The following is a 17,346-nucleotide window of genomic DNA, read 5'->3' as shown; positions in this document are numbered from 1 at the left end:
CTCTACACAAAAACTTCATATTTTCCCCAGTCCTCGTCGTGTTTCAAAATCACCAGAAAAAAGAAAAGTTCAACCGAAACCCGAATTCGAATATTCCCTCCGAGCAAGCTTTCACCCGATCACAATGTCATCTGACATTCAGTCATTGTGGAGTAACCTGCCATGTCAGTCATGTCAGTTTGGTGGCGTGATGAAGTTGGATGGCCGAGAGTTGGCAACTTTAGCCTCAACCGCGGATTTTCCCAGGTTTTTCATGAGTTTTCCCGTGAATTCTCAGTGGTGAAAAGTCGGCGAGCAGCATTAATCTCTACTCATTACTATCTTTGAAATGACGTATAGGAACAGACATGGTCTTTTTTAGTACTTGAGAACAGAAATGTGCTAAAAAAAACATGGTCACTTTTTCATTGGAATAGCACCATTACTCGATATCATTCAGGATAATAATAAATAAATATAATAATGCTGGCACAACATTCCATGAAGGAACTAGGCCTTCCCGCAAGGGGATTTCTAGACATGCATTATTATTTTTTTTTTCTTGTACGGGATGAGGTTGTCAGTCCTATGCCCGTGGAATCAAGTGCAGTGAAACTCACTGGATGCAATTCAAACACCTTTAACACCAGAAAAATTCCTGGTGACCTAAAGGGGATTCGAACCCGGGACACTTGCATCATAGAGCGAGTGCTCTACCACTTGACCCATTGAGTGCCTTATCATTCAGGATAAGGAATATTTTTTAAAACTTTTCCACAAAAAGCTTAATTTATTTTTATAATAATAATATATATTTTTCATTGGCAATATAATGAAGTTTTAAAGAACTTATTACATTTATATTAAATAAGAAAAAATAAGACCAATACAATGTCTCCATCTTAAACATATAACTTTAGATTCGCATAATTATTACAAAAATATGACTTTTTTGAATATTAAAAAAATATCAATATATTAAGTATAATATTATATACATACACTTATGATTCTCGATTTCTATTGGCAGTTTAACCTATAATTAAATGTTTTTTTACTTTATCCCACTTTGGGAATATTAATCTCTGTGCTATGCAAAAACTCTAGCTTTTTAATATCGCATTTATAATGGATTTTTAAAAATTTATTTTGTGGTGGTAAATTAATTATTTGGTCGTGCAGATTTTTCCCTTCAATGGACATTGCATTAAAATGTTTGATGAGAGAAAAATGTCGTTTTTTTTGTATATAAATTCCGTAATGATGTTCAAATTTCCATTACACCAACGCAAAAAAAACTTCATCAAGAGTATTCCATTACGTGTTTTTGCCATTAGCTTTTTTAAATCATTTTGGGTGGATCTTCAGGAAAAAATTAAAGTTAATCTCATTCAATATGTCAGGATTTCAGTCATTAATGGTCTTATCTCTGGTACGGAAGCCACGTTTTTGAGTCCCATTCCGCTGATTGAGGTGATTTTATTAGGTCTTTTGGAAGTAAATTTCGAACATTGTGACTTAATCAATAAAGGCTGAGGATTATTTATACCAAGTGAAGGATGAAAGTCGACGGCATGATCCGGGTGATATTAGTCAAAGGACTTACAATAGAATATCTTGTCTTTTGTATCATTTATCCTATGTGTTCTCATACCAAATCACTCACCCAGATTTGTTCACAAGAGATTCTGAATAATTTATAGGAGACAATTTTGTGCTTTTATGAAGGAGCAACAAGTAGATAGTGATATATTGCAATGCACATCAAACTGTAGGCATTTTGTCAATGATAATTCATATTAAAATCATTCAACAGTTCGGCAAAATCGCCTTCATCCATATCATTGTAGTCCATGTTGCATTATCCGATGCTAAAATAACCACAGAAATTATTGTAATTGCAATAAAGTGCCCATCAAAGCGAAATATTGAGTGTTTTAGGTCTACCAATGGTTTCAATATAAAATTTGCCATTTTGGTATTAAAATTTCAATGATATAATTTGCAATATTAATGCTATTTTTGAAATACATTTTATCAGGATGGATTGAAATAGGGTTGGTAGCATTTAGAAGTGACACATTCAATAAAATGCTTTGAATATATCTCCAAACCAGAAATAATAGCAAAGGTTTTTCTGTTGATGAGCAAAATATGGAGAATTTATAAGCCTATTAAATTTATTACCCTTCACCTGGGCATGTTGGTGATTATTTCTATTTTACCATTAATTCAGTCAACCGTACTATTTTTATTCAAAAATTAACACAAAACAATTCTATATTTCCATTTCCACATTCAAGTGCAATATATTGACCATATACAAATGAAAATTATATTCCATGGGATTAATTTGTTTTAATACCCTTTTTCAGTAAAATAAACAATATTGCCACGAAAATTATCATCATTGAACACACCATGAAAGATTTTCTTTCACTTCAGTACGCACATCGGTTTGTATTTGAATTTGAAATACTCATTGAACATAATGCTGTCACTTGCATCATTCAGTATCGTACACATTTTTTCTTTAACAATTCAGCAGATGACGATGAGGCTGGAACTACTGGTAACTACAATAATCAATAACATTAAAAATGAATAAAAGTGTAGCACATAGTTAAAATTTAAGGGAAATTATATAAATTCAATCTCACAACATACAGTAAGCAAATGTCGTATCTGACATTCAAGCAACAAATTTTCTTTTGGAAATAACGAAAATTTTGTTTTTCGTATTTAGATATCCCTTATTTTAAAACATTTTTATTACAAAATTATCTTAAAAGTATTAAGAAAATAGATTTGCTCAAAAGCAAAATTTAAAAAAAAATGTATTATTATGTTTCTTATGCATAGTTGACATTATGGTGCTATTCCAATAAAAAATGAGCATGTTTTTTGGCACATTATTGTTATCAAGTACTAAAAAAAATCCTGATTGTTCAAAAAAAAAGTCTAACAGCAGCAGCATTAATATTCTGTACTCATTATTATCCTTGAAATTATATATGGAAACAGTTATGATCTTTTCCTAGTACTTGAGAACAGTAATGTGCTAAAAAAACATGCTCATTTCTTCATTGGAATATCACCATTGTTACTCTAATATCCTGTGGAATTGAATTTAATTAAATTTCTATAGTTTTGGTATCTGACGGATTATATTGGATTCAAATCTTTTGGTGTTCGTCAGAGACAGTTTCTTTTCCGCAATTGAAAATTCCAAAATTTGAGAAATTTTGAAAATTTTTGGGAAATATTTGAGTTTTTCAATTGAGGAAAAAAGCTGTCTCTAACGAATACCCGAAGATTTAAATTGAATTATTACATATTAATACAAGAAAATGTTTTGTGATCTAAAGGGGACGTGAATCCCGGACAATATGCATAATAGAGCATGTCCTCTACTAGAATTTTTTGATACATTGCGTACTTCAAGCTTTTTTATTGCAATTTAATAATTCAAATTATTATCAGCAAGGTTAAATATTTTCTAACAACTATTGTGATACTTATTTTAATTCATTTCCTTTAAATTGTATTTTTGAAAATAAAAAAATCATAATTAAAAAAAAAACAAATCACCAAAATGTGTAAATGACATTAGGTGATAGAAGTGACGAATTGTCTGCAATATAACTATCGAAGAGCTTTTCATCACAGAGTATTATTGCAATTTGAAAATTGGCCAGGAGCTTTAAGTATTAAAATTACAACAATATTGTATCATCTCAAACGGATTTTACAGAAATTGAATTTCAATTGAACCAAAATTATTACTGTAATATTGTTACAATTATCTTTTACTATTTAATTGTAAAAATACCTATCGTTTTACTCTCATTTTTTATTAAACATTAAAGCAATTGAAAATATACTATACATGTAAAAGGCAATTCCAGTAAAGGAAACAAGGAATTATCCCAAGATTATTCCTGTTATTCGACTCATTATGTTGAGATTTCGTAGAAAATGAGATTGAAGACAGGCTATCGGCAGGAAGATAAACTGTAGGGATAGAAATTGTGATAGGGGTATCTAAGCAATGCTCTAAATTCTTAGACAAGTGCTCAGTGACGTACAATCTCACATATAAGAACAGCATTATATATCACAAAACTTTAAATAACTGGGTGATTTACTAGATTTCTAGACAAAACAGAAAATCGAATAATGAAATAAATTTTGGTAAATAGAACTAGTTATTCATAATACAGCAACCTTTCGTTTATTATTTTCTAGCAGTAATTTTTTCCTGTTTGCAGAAAAAGTACAAATTGCTTAAGGAAGGTTGGGGCAGTTTAAAAAAGAAACAGCTCCTATTTTTGCATATTTTTCCTTTCTCATTAAATGTAACTCATCACAATCATTTTTGAAAAACCAGGGAAAAATGACTGGTTGTTAAAAGGGACAGATAATCCTAACCGGCTTATGTAGGTGAGATTCTTAACGTGAGCTAACTCGGAGTGCATGCAAATTCGATTTGGAGCTGAAGTTGGGAGACGCCATTCAGTTATCTTGAATCAAATTCGTGAAATTATACAAATTTTGTATTTGAACCAAAATGTCAAGGATTTGGATGAACTGACAGAAAAGTGTTATATGGGTGAAATGTAGACCAGAATGTTCTCTATAATTTTGCCGTAGAACTTGAACTCATCGACTACTCAGAAGCCAAGATAAGCGAGGTTTTTTGTTTCTTAACTTTTTTTTTCATCCAGAGTGCCCCAAGTGTTCATTTGTTGAACTTCAACTAAATCAAAGAATTGTTGTATTTTGCGGAACTTTCCATTTAAACCCCTATTAGGTGAGATTCTTAACAATCTCACCTACTATAATCCTAACAAAATTTCATGTCGTCCGATCGACCTCAAACTTGGCCAAAATGTGTTTCGCCACTTCCTGATCACGAATATATATGTGGCTATTTTACGTTCCCGGCCGGCCGGCCGGGAACGTAACTTAGCCACATATATATTCGGAATCAGGAAGTGGCGAAACACATTTTGGCCAAATTTGAGGTCGATCGGACGACATGAAATTTTGTTAGGATTATAGTAGGTGAGATTGTTAAGAATCTCACCTAATATGTATATTGCGAAGTCAAATTTATTGAGGGATTATTTATAATTTGAGGGATAATTCATTGGGATCGTACGAAGCATGTAACTGGATCAACATAAAAATTTTCGTGATAGGGTAAAGGCTCATAATTCTGTCCAATTTCTCATTTTGGACACTTTGAGGATAAAATTGGACACTAAAAATAAATTGATTAAAATTATGAATTTTTATTCCAATATTTGATGAACAATGAATTCTATCTAAATATTTGTTCTTGTTGGAAGATTTTAACACTAAATACGTTAAATTTTGAATATGATTTGAGTTAAAATTGCTTTGTTGAAAATTTAGTGTGAGCAATTGCTTACGAGAAATATGACAGAACTTCGTGTTTACTTCAGTCTTATTTAGCTGTGGTGAAGTACTAACAATGTTTCTTCGCTTTTTTTGAGTGATATTATTATTCATTGAACATTGTGTTGATTCACATTAACGGTGATTTGTACATTTGACCTGAAGTCAGATTTACCTTGCGAATTAGATTTTTCGTGTGAAAAATGGGAAATTTTCTAAGATATTCACCAGTGAGGTGATACTCCTTATTTTGGACAGGTCTTTTCCTCACTAAATTTCGTGAAATTTTAGCTTTTGTGATGATTAGGTTGGACAAATGCCTGGAGAAATAAAGGAGCGTCATCTCTACGAAAGAGATGTAGTGAGAAAAGCCTTGAAAGGCTCCCGGAAAGGACAGGGAATGAGCGAATCCGCACGTACTTGGAGTACCGAAGTCAACTCACTTTAATGAACGATATGGAAAGTTTCCGGGCTTCTGTGACATTCTACGTTTCCCTTATATAAACAGGAAGAGGACTTGGTAAGATTGGCTTATGAAATGAAGAACATTGGGCATCCTGTTGAGGCGGGGATTACCTGTCCAAATTTACAGCCAAGTTGTCCAAATTAATAATCAAGTTGTCTAAAATTCGAGTCAAATTCACCTTTCCATATCAATTCATTTTTAAACATATTAAGACTAATTTGAGTAAAAACAAAGACAATAAACCCTTGCCAAATTTCTAAACAACCTTCTGAAAAGAGAGTAACAAAAAGGTCAGTTAGTATCGAAAATATCGAACTTAAAACTTGGAACATCGATGCTTATAAGCAGACTGTACAAAATTATGAGCATTACCCTATCTTATTTCCACCTGAATCATTGCAGTTATCTTAAAATAATCCTAGAAATTTAGAAAAGAAACTGCTATATCCTCCCCTATACTGTTCTCAAGAACAGTTGTTGTTTTCCCTGAGACTAATAAAGGTTAGTAGTTATAATGTTAACATCAGTATTATAATTTTATTATTTCCAGGAACAGAGCAACGACAGTTTTCTGCTCATAGGAATCCACTTTTTCCAAGAACAGTAGAATTTTTAAAATTTTTGCTGTACTAAATTACTTCTTTATTACTGTGCTATACAAAATTAAGTAAATTTGACTCAGACTGTTAAAATTTAATTTCAAAATAAAAGTTCAAAAATATCCAGTGAGAAGAAGAAATTCCAAACGTCAATTCGTTTGTGTAGCAAGACTTTGACTATTTGTCAATGTATGGATCGTTTAAATTGTTGAACGATGTTGAAGATCTGTATGGCTATCACATTTCATTAGTTCTCTCATCAGTGCCTTTTGTGGAGGAGAAAAAAAAATATTTCTGAGATGATGGAAAGAAGAAAAAAACGTGACTGTTTAACCTGTAAGTCACTTGAGTCTCGTTCGCATCGAGGGGTTCAGAAGAAATCTCTCAATAAGTGCTCTCTTCATCCACAACACGATGCATTATATTGATACACAATGGAGACGCCGTACAAATAATATTCATGTGCTCAATTTCTGTGATTCATCATCAACGCGCCATCATCATCAACATCATGGTCAAACAATGAAAACATATATGACTTTTACGCCGCCTGTCAAAGCACAATTCTCATCTATTGAGGCTTTTGTGTGAGCAATTCTGTGGTCAGAATATCTTTCCTTTCTCCTTCTTTTAGAACTATTCGGTTTCATTCACACACTTCACTGCAGACGGGCTTTTCCGGTTTAAATCTGTGGGAGATAATCCAAAATTATCTACCATTCTTAAAGGATGCAAGTCTTCTATCGCAAACTTATAGGGAGTTCAGGCTTAACCCTTTAAAAATGATTGGATCACCGATGACCCAAAAATTAAATTTTTCCTACGGCCATCTAGAGTTGTATTTTGCTCTAAAAAAGTCAGCAAAATGATTTTTTCCAACCTCCAATTTTTGACCTTCTCGTTCTTAAAGGATTAAGGCATAGCTATACCGCTTAAGTGCAGTAATTTCCCCAAATTTAATATTTTTGGAAAAAATATACTTAGCAATTTACATTTATAATTAACTAAATTTATCTTGAAAAATCACTGCAATTGGTTGTTGTTAAGAAAATCCAGGCCTTAGAGAACTAGCTAAGCGATAAGAAGCGGGTATCGGTATAATATTCTACTCAAAAAGTAGCACCTCCGGAAAAAATATAGTGTAGTATAGCTTTTGGTGGGATCAATGGAGAATCATACATTAACAGCTTTTGAAACTGACCGAAACCGTATATGTATTGCGATTCCCCTATGTCAAAAATGTGTTAGACAGTTCATTAAAAAGAAAGGTAAACTATTAGTTATTATAATTTTATATTATATTGGTAAGATATGAGATAAAATATTGAATTTTGTGAGAAAAGTCCGTTGTTCATAAGTAATTCAAATGCATAATTTCTTTATAACGGTAAGTTTTATGATCCTCTGATATTCAGGAGAATAACAATGCAAATCGTCCTGTGCATCCTTTTAATGGATTTGAAGGATATTTAGGAATTTATGGGGAAAATCTGGAACATTGCAAGGAAAATGAGAAGATAGGGATATGGTTCGTTCTTGGAATATTTTCCTTGAGTCCTGCTCTACACATCCTTGAGTCATTCTTTGATACCGACATCGACATCCAAGGATGTACCATTTTTGAGATAAAGCAAATTTCACAAAATATTTCTAACCAATTTCTTAAAGATTTTCATCTTAATCTAGCTCAGAAACAGACGTTATGCACCATAACCATTATGGAACCCGAAAATACCAGTTATTTGAAATCACACGGAAAAAGTTTTCATTTTCTTGCACAGTGTTATTATTATTTTGAAATAGGGGAAAGTACTCTCCCCTTCAAACGTTCGTGCCTTTGAATAATGTGAATTTTCTTTTATTTTTCCTAAGAACCTTACACATAATTATCGCACGATCGGCAATAATTGATAATAAACTAACTTATATTTAATGGAAATGTGTAAGTCTCTTGGGAAAAATAAAAGAAAATTCACATTATTCGAAGGTATGAACTTTCGAAGGGAGAGTTCTTTCCCCTATATGTCCCTTTCTTGAGAATAGAGAAACGAAATTTTGGCCTAGATCTTCTCCTTCTTTATTCTCTAACCACTATAAAATTTTATTGCCCAGAAAAGAAATACTGATTAGAACGAATAGAACCAGGTCGATATCCCTTGTTCCTATATTTGCATTTAGTAATCGACCAAAGTCTTCATATGTATGTATCTATTTCTGTACTAGACGCTTTAGAAAATTAGTTAAAATGTATATTTCTTAGAAAAACCCAAGAAGTTCATGTTAAAATGTCTTTAAGCATTGTATGACCACCATCGAAACTACTTACAACTACCTATTGAGTCTTTGAGCACCAACAAAAGAATCTTCAAAATTTCTAGATGAACGTGACCCAAGTGCGCTATATCGGGAAAAAAATCTGGGGAAAGTTGTGGAATTTGTAATAGAGATTACACTCAAAGGAACAGATCTTGGTTGAGACCACTTGAGAAGAGGTTGATGGACACAAGAAGAGATCCCTCCTTGAACTTCATCACCTTGTGTGTGGCTAAGATCTCTGTAAATAGTTATTAATATTCGAATGTTATCTTTGGAATAAATAGATGATGACTTGCGTGTTATTTCTGTGCGTTTTATTTATTGTTAAATCACAACACAAGATCACTTTTTTATTGTATTCCTTTTGTCTACACCTCATTGATGAGGTTTTTGTTCTTGTACGCGCTCTTTTGAGTTCGATCGAACGAGTGAATAGAATAATTTCTGCTGATTTAATAATTGAGCAACTCACCATATATGGTGGCTTTTTTTTTCGAGATTGACCCACGACACTAGGGAACTTTTCATTTCGACATTGTGTCCTCGGATTGGAGAAAAAAAAACTACACAGAGAAAATGTAAAGCTGATCTACAAACATTAAAAATGCAAATGTCCCTTAGGAAAATGAGTAGAAAATATTTGCATGGTGCATCCCTTGTAGAAAGTAATACAAATATTTTCATAGGTGGTGTACAGAATATAGACATAAATATTCCAGCTATTTGCAACGTCACATTCAGGATTTTGAAGTTAAACTAGCAGAAGGAAAATTTATGCCAGAACCCTTACCTTCACGTTCTGTCCACCCACATCTTTGCAAAACGCCACCATTCGCGAAATATATTCACAAATGAGCAAAATGAAAATTTGTAGGAAGTTGGGGTGTGGAAATGAACTTGGCAAAATCCACCAGAATTACTCCATGTTCCGCTCTAACGAACTGTCGGATAATCATCTCGCATCCACATACGCTTCTCCAGGGGATGGTTGGGTAGAGTTTGCACAGGGACCATGTATGGTTAATTGGAATTTGCTTCCGTAACTGATATTTCATAAATTCACCTACAAAAATTCCACAATTCCAACATGCGGAAAGTCCTGGGTGCTCCTGGCACTCCGTTTCCCCGTTTACTATTCCGATACGCTTTGTTGTGTCTGATTCTGTGATAAAATCATCTTTTTTTTGCACTAAAATTTTTGCAGTCAACAAGAAAACTATGCACACCAAGTCAATTAATTTGCGAAAAACTTGTGAAAGTTTGCAAAATCGTAAAAATAATATGCATGATCTGTCTATTCTGAACAGACATAAGAATTATTTGGCTGCAAGGGAAGAAAAAAAAATGAAAATAGAGTAAAAGTTAACCTTTACTGAAAAGGGGTGGCAAAATGTTCAAGAATTGTGTTAGGGAACTTGTGACCCATCCTACTAAATCCTAATATGAGTTTTATAAATTAACTATTGCAATATTACGAATTTATTGGCCGTTAGGGCCCAAATAGACTCAGGCTGATCCTCGAGAATATTTAGTATACAAAATCTGGCAATGAAGGATCCGGTAAAGGAATTTTATGCAAAGAAGTTGTAATTGATGATCCTGCCCACAGTGTATGACACTTTGGGATAGATCCTTACTGCTGAATTTTACAGGCTAAATATTCTAGAGGATCAGCCTGAGTCTATTTAGGCCTTTAGGTTAGGGCACTCAATGGGTCAGTGGTTGAGTACTCGCCCTATGATGTAAGTGTCCCGGGTTCGAATCCCTTTTAGGTCACCACAGGGCCGTAGCTAAAGGTGAATTTAAAGTAGGGTATCATTAGTGAAAGGTAGGGCATTAATCAAAATTTTTGGTTGATCTATTTTAGTTAAACGATATCCGTCCACTTCATGTGAATGTAAGTGAATGAGGTGAAATAAAAAAGTTATTCAAAACGACAAATTTAAAAAATATATTATTCTAATTCTTCAATACATATACTTAAGGGGTTATGGGTCAAAATTGACAAAAAACAGCAGATTTTGTTCTAATTTATTTTCAACATAATAAAAATATAATTAATTCAAACTCTTAGGCATATAAAAATACAACATTCAAACTATATTTCCTGAAATTTTCATTTAAAAATTTATCCTGTGGTACTTGACTTTGGAGACATTTTTTGAAAAAAAAACATACTTTTCGGTGGACAAGATATGTCGGAATTGGTTCATCTGAAAACCAGAAACCAAATATTTCCTGTTACCTGATGAGTTAAACTAGTCTTCGAACAAAGAAATTAAAAAAAAAAAAAACAAAAATGAAATTTGAATACCAGTTTTGACATGTTTTACATTACACTATGTTTCGTCTTGTAGAATACAGAATACGTTTTGATCAAGTGAACATAAAATCTTTCGTTTAAGGATTAGCTTAACTTATCAGCTAACAGGAAATATTTGATTTTTAGACTTTAGATGGACCAATTCCGAGAAAACTTCTTCACCTAAAAGTATGTTTTTTCTCAAAAAAAAATCTCCAAAAATAAGGTTTTAATAACTAAATTTTTAAAAGTTTTAAATGAAAAATTTAGAAAATATGGGTTATGTTAATGTTGTGCTTTTATATGTCTAAGAGCTTAAATTATTTTTTTAATTCTTGAAAAAATTGAGAAATTATTTTATCTTATCAGTCTTCTTGATACACGTAACCCCTTAACTATCTTGAGAATGCGTAAATGAGAAAAAGAAATATATTCACATCAAACAGACTGGGCTTTTTTACGTGGTCATTGCTTTTTTACTTCTTCATTGCTTTTTTACACGTGGAAAAAATATTCAAAAAATTGCGGCATCAAACCAATTTTTGCGCCAATTTGATCTTTTTCCGTTCTCTGAGACAATATTCTGTAAAAAGAAAATGATATTTTAGTTAAATTAGCCAAATTTAAATACCTTGAATAAAAAGCAAAAAGCAATTGCCCGGTCAATTGCTTTTTCTTGACAATTCCATATAACATAGTCCGTTAACATTCTCTATTTAAATTCACTGTTCGAAATTTCATCGACCACCATCGAAATCAGCTGATGCCAGGAGAAATCAAAACAAAGGAAATTTTACTCATAAAACTCTTATAAAAACTTTTGAAATGTATTTAAAATGAGTCTAGGCATTAGTGAAATTAAAGTTTAGTATAAAATACTTGTGAATAATGTGATATACATTGTTTTGAACAACTGAAAATATTCCCCGCCTTGTACATTTTACGTACACTGGATGGCGCTGTTCTCAGTGAGTTATCTTATCGAAAACAATGAAGGTGTCATATCACTTCTCCATTGCTTCTTTGAAAATCGATTAAAAGAGCAATGGCCCAGTCTGTTCGATGCTATTGAGTTCTTTATGTAAAAAGTGTAAGAATCTTTAAGCTCGTTTTACTCAAAACCATTGAAAAACATTATTTCATTTAATTAATCATTAAAGAATTGCAATTTCAACTCACTAACAATAATGACAAATTAATGGATAAATATTCCATTTTATTTTTTAAGATGTTTGAAAAAATATTTAAATTTTTCACAAAATTATCGTTTGACTTTCCATACGATTTTAACCAATTGCATTAAGCACTTCAATCGATAACTCTATTAGATTACATGTATATCAGGCCGTAATAGGAGATTTATTTCATCTCTACCATATCATACTACGAACAGTTTACTTAGTACATTATCTTAGTTTCTGGTTTTAAGGTAGGGCAATGGAGGTTTTAAGGTATGGCATTGCCCCTCAATGCCCCCCCCCAGCGCTAACGACCCTGGCTCACTAGGAATTTTTCTGGCGTTAAAGGTGTTCGAATTGCATCCAGTGAGTTTCACTGCACTTGATTCCACAGGCCATGGGACAGACAACCTCATCCCTGTATAAGAAAAAATATTAATGGATGTCCCGAACTCCCCTTGAGGGGAGGCCTAGGTTCCTCTATAACACGTTATGCCACCACTATTATGATTATTATGATTAGTACAGGTTCACAAGCAATAGATATACTCAAACTTGGTCAGGAGCCTTAGACCATTCCAATGCGCCCTACCTTGCCATAATCGGCATAATCGGTTAACTCTTTCGCGTCACACTTTTATTCAGCAGATGAATTCATGCAAAATTGAGTTTTTCCTAATGCTTTATGATCAAATATAATAGTTCAAAGAGGAAAAAAAATTTCCATTGCGTGAAAACTCGGAAAAACCCCGGGTCATATATGACCCTGTTGTCCTCAAGGGAAGTGTTCATTTACCATTTTCAAATTCTATATCACGGGCTTTTTAAGAGTTTTTTTTGCTTGAAGTTACTAATTTGGCCAAAACCATGGCAAACTGGATTGTCTTGATGAACACTGTACTCCTGGTGTTCAAGGAATCTTCCTGGTAATCCCTTGAACAGTCACTGTCACAATATTTTGAGTGATATTTGGCAAAAATAAACTTATCCACATATTTATTCACACACAATACAATTGCACAATATAAGACGCTTGCAGAATATTCTAAAATATTGCAAAATATGTTATAATTCATCAGATATAAGATGAAATGTCCAGGAGCAAGATGTCCCACCTGCATTTCACAAAGAAAAACAATGTCCCAACTACATTTCGCTGCAGGTTTGGGACGAAAACACTGTTACCCTTGGGGACTATAGGGTCATATATGACCCGGAAAATTCTACACGCTTTTTTGGAAAATTGAGAGTAATTTATTATATCAAAATATGCAATATACAATCTTTGGATATTCTATTTTGTATTTCTAAAGAACTTTTTGCTGAAAAAAATAAATGAATATAAAAAAATTTGAAAAAGAAAAGTCATTTCACAAAGTTCGAAATTAGTGATTTTTGATTTCAAATATTTTCTTTTCCTGAATATCTGGAGTCTTGAGAAAATTAGCCAAGAATCTTACATCCTTCTATTATGATTTCGTGCACAAACCGATAGATTTCAATTAATGTAAATAGTCAAAAGAAATTGTTTTTTCCCCGGGTCATATATGACCCTAATGACGCGAAAGAGTTAAGAAACACACTTTCTAAAGTCTTTAAGACATTTTACCTTGAAAAATATTCAGAATGAACGATTGAAATATAATATTTGAAATGCCACCATAAAGACTTTAGGGCAGAATTACATTGACAGTGAAATGCTCACCGTATTTCGATAATTTACGCATTTTCATTGCAATTCTTACGCAAATTTTCCATTACCGTATTACCTTATCTCGTACTCGGTGGCACTAGGTGAAAATAATAATAAAAAATTGAACAAAAAAACGAAAATTCGATAAACGGTTAGCAAAAAAACTCTATGTGAAATTAATTGTTTATTTTTTTTTTGCTAACCGTTTATCGAATTTTCGTTACATTTGTTCATTTTTTTTATTATTATTTTCACCTAGTGCAACCGAGTACGAGATAAGGTAATACGGTAATGGAAAATTTGCGTAAGAATTGCAATGAAAATGCGTAAATTAACGAAATACTGTGAGGCTACGGTGAGCATTTTACTGTCAATGCAATGTGATTCTGCCTTTAATCGCCTCTATAAGATAATTCATTGTTGACTTTATATTGTTAACATACAATTTATTTTATTCTAAGTAAAATTCTAGATATAAAAAAAATTAAACTTTTCGTTTCAGCTTGGACTACATTTTTGTAGTTTATTTATTATCTACAAAAACGTAATTGTAAAGCCCTGTATAACCTTAAAATGAATTAATTAGAATCAATAAAGATTACAAGATCTTCTCAATTAACTATACATTAAAATCCTTTAAAAAACGTTCACACCGCTCACACAATTCAATAAATTCAATCTTTTTCATGTGTTCTATTTTCCAATTGCATGAATAACCAGTCAGAAGGTATATTATATGATATCACCTCCCAATTCCTGGAACTTTGCTTCATTAAATATAATTTTTAATATTAATGTGAGTAAACACCCCCTGACAGTTTTTTTCACACTGAAAATCTTTGAGAGCTTGATGCGAAGAAGCTCTTGGCTCATTTAATTGAATTTCTGTGTTTTACTAATTCGATTCCATGCTTCTTCATCTCCATCTCGAATAGAGACCCTATCTCTGCCAATGTCCTTTCTCCAACTCCTAGAGGACTAAGTTGATGACATCAAGTGAACTTTCAACTCTCAAAGTATCGAGGAATTTTTTACTTTTAATATCAAAGTTTCCAATTGTTACATAAATTCAATACTTATAGCGAAAAGAGGACTTTTAAATTAGTTTTTCGGTGTTCGATAGATACTTTTTGCTCACTATTGTGTTGCAAAAGGATGGAAAAATATATTGAGTAAAATTTCCAAATTTTAAATGTAGGAACAAGACTAGTCCTTCGATTAAAATGAAGTTTTTTTTAGACGGGTTTCAAACTAAAATTTTTATACAGAAGGTTTTGGCTTTAATATCAATTTTTGAGAATTTTTTCCCAGCAAACTTGCCAGATAAATTAAAGAAGTTAAGCTACAGATAGGAAGGTAATGAAGTACCTCTAAATAGGGGCACCTTTAAAATGTAGATTTTTTCTCTTATTTTGTAATAGAACTTCCTTTATCATAATGTAATTTACTGACACAATTGGTTAATTGAGTAAAATAACCAAGGTCCGGTTTTATTCAAAAATAAGAGAAAAAAGACCTATTTTAAAGGTGACTCAATTCCAAGATATCCTAGTTCTCCCTGCGGCCAAACGGGCCAAACCTTACATCTGAACATAATTTGCATTTTTATCTTTCATAATTTGCTTTATTTAAGAAAAATACCTGTTTGAGAAATGAAATATTGTGGTTTGAAAGTACCTTCAAGACTCTGAAACATTGTGTGATAACGATTTTGAAACAAAAGAACTTAATTAGCTCGGTATTCTAATAAATATTTTTGTGAACAGCGCCTTCCAGTTCGAAAATTTTTAACCTGTCTAACGTGACGGTTCATTCAGAAATAATTTGAAGGTAAAAATAATGGAAATTTGCTTAAGAATTAAAAAAAAAATGTAAAATGTAAAGAATTATTGAGAAAAAATGTGTTATACTTAAAATAGTGATAATATTGTGAAGTTTAATTGACTTCTAAAATGAGAATATCTACATCAACTTCGTGTTAATGCGGCAGAGAAGTAGGGGAGACCGGGGAGGTTTGGGACAGGGGTAGTGTGGGACAAGGCGATTTTTTCAACTAATTTTTGAAATAAATGGGATTTAACCATTACTGTATCGTAGGCAATATTAAGATGTATCTTGGCTAAAAGAATGGATATCCTCAGTTTTATTGTTTTAATTCTATGAACATTTTTTTAAAAATTGATAAAAATCGTATATTTTAACGTCTCAGTTTTCCTCTTTGTATTTTATATCAGCGATATATAATCAAAACTTTTTTATCTCATTAGGTAGCAGTGTAATCTGGGAACATATTTTTATAAAAGTTTCAGAGATTATACGCTCTTGTTTTTTACATAAAGGTTTTAAATGCCAAAACTACACGTGGGGATGTTTGGGACACCTGAAAGGGGATGAATGGGACGTTGATTTTCGACAAGATTGTAGGTGGCATGCAAATGTTTATTGTCAAAATGAAGAGTAATGCCCAGTTTCTGCTGAAAATCTCTCTCTTGTGCAAAGTTTAGCAGTGGAGCAGATTTATCTAACTACAGGGACAATTAAACCATCAATGTCTTGGGAATCAATAATTCCTTCTCAGATGATATTCGATCTTTGCCCAAATCTAGTTAAAAACTATTTTTTTCGAAAATTTCTCGAACAAGTTCTCCAGAAAAGGCAAGGCGAGAGCTAATTCAGAGAAATATTGAGAAAACAGGTACAATGCAGTTGTCGTAAAATCAAACAGGAATCCGTCAATGAGTTCAATACTAAGAGTTGCAAGAAAATCTACTCGACTGAGGAATTTGATAATCACGATTGCAATATTTAGAATAAAAAAAAGAAAAGATAGGTAGATGGAAAATAAGAAGAAAATACTTTAAATAATTGATTGACAATAAATGACTCTACTGTACAAATAAAATTGATATTAATTTCTAAGTGTAAATAAAAGATGAAACATTTTTATTTCTATCAGAAATATTTTTATTCTGGTATTTAAAATTAATTAACGTGTTCCAGTAATACAAATTATGCGAGAAAAAACGAGTCCCAAACAGGGTCCCGGTCAAAATCCCGAACGCCAAAATCCCGAAAGCCAAAATCCCGAATGGGCCAAAATCCCGAAAGCCAAAATCTCGAATTCTTAAAAGTGTCACAGCTACTTCCACGATTGTATCCACGCTTGCTGGAGGCAAAGGGAAATCTTCTGAGTCTTAGGAAATTATTCTAAACATTTTCCTCCATATAATTTCATCAATTTCAGGATTTTTAAAATTCGGGATTTTGGCTTTCGGGATTTTGGCTTTCGGGATTTTGGCTTTCGGGATTTTGGCTTTCGGGATTTTGGCTTTCGGGATTCTGGCTGCCACCGCCCAAACATCCCCTTTTGCGTCCCATACTGCCCCACA

This window comes from Phlebotomus papatasi, chromosome 2 (assembly GCF_024763615.1).
Source record: "Phlebotomus papatasi isolate M1 chromosome 2, Ppap_2.1, whole genome shotgun sequence".
NCBI classification, from domain to species: Eukaryota; Metazoa; Arthropoda; class Insecta; order Diptera; family Psychodidae; genus Phlebotomus; species Phlebotomus papatasi.
Note: the sequence above shows the minus strand (reverse complement) of the source record.